Genomic DNA, 802 nt, shown 5'->3' with positions numbered 1-802 from the left:
GGAAAGGAAAATGTCAGCTGGGCTTTGTGCTCCGCTCGGAGCTCAGCCTGCCGCAGCTCCCATCTGTTGGAGCCAACGCAGCTTCTAATTGGGCGGCTGGCAGGGCTGGGGGGTGGGCTGCCGAGGGGACCGGCAGCCGCCGGCCCGAGACCCCAGCAGGTGGGGTGGTGGAAAGGACAGCCTCCCGGGTCAGGTGGCTCCCCGCCGACTTGGTCACCATCTCGGAGGCAACAGCAAGCGAAGACCGAGGTCTTTCCCCGGGATGGTGGCAGGCTCCATGCTCCCCTGCCCCGCGGCTAGCCCTGGCTCTGGACCAGCGTCTCTCCCTGAGCTGCTAGGCCAGTATCTCCTCCACTGCCCCTGCGGGGCACGGGGCACCGAGGACCCCTCGCCTGTGGGTGCTGTTAATCCCAAAATAGTCACACGCGGGTAGCTTGGCCCACTTTCCTGGTCCCAAGGAGAAAGGAAGGGGAGGGGAACCGTGAGGGGTCTGCGCACCCCGGGGCCTGCTTTCCTTCCTGGGCTGGCTCTGACCTTTCCCCTGCTGCCCAGGGGTCCCTCTGGCCCTGGGATGGGAAAGTTATTTTAGAGAGGGTGGAAAGGAAGGCCTCAGCGCCTCAGCTGTTGAGGCTCCATCAGGGTCTGGCACCTAGGAGTACCCCCAAATCCACCCCACCTTCCTCCACACAGCTAGGACAGCAGGTGCCCTCTCTGACTCCCTGCACCCTCCTGCCTCTTCCCTCTTCCCTGCTGTCTTCCTTCACCCTCCTGCTGCTCTCTGCCATCCCTCCTCCCCCTCCTC

Source organism: Fukomys damarensis, unplaced genomic scaffold, assembly GCF_012274545.1.
Source record: "Fukomys damarensis isolate Sample0158 unplaced genomic scaffold, DMR_v1.0_HiC HiC_scaffold_11, whole genome shotgun sequence".
Classification (NCBI taxonomy): Eukaryota; Metazoa; Chordata; class Mammalia; order Rodentia; family Bathyergidae; genus Fukomys; species Fukomys damarensis.
Note: the sequence above shows the minus strand (reverse complement) of the source record.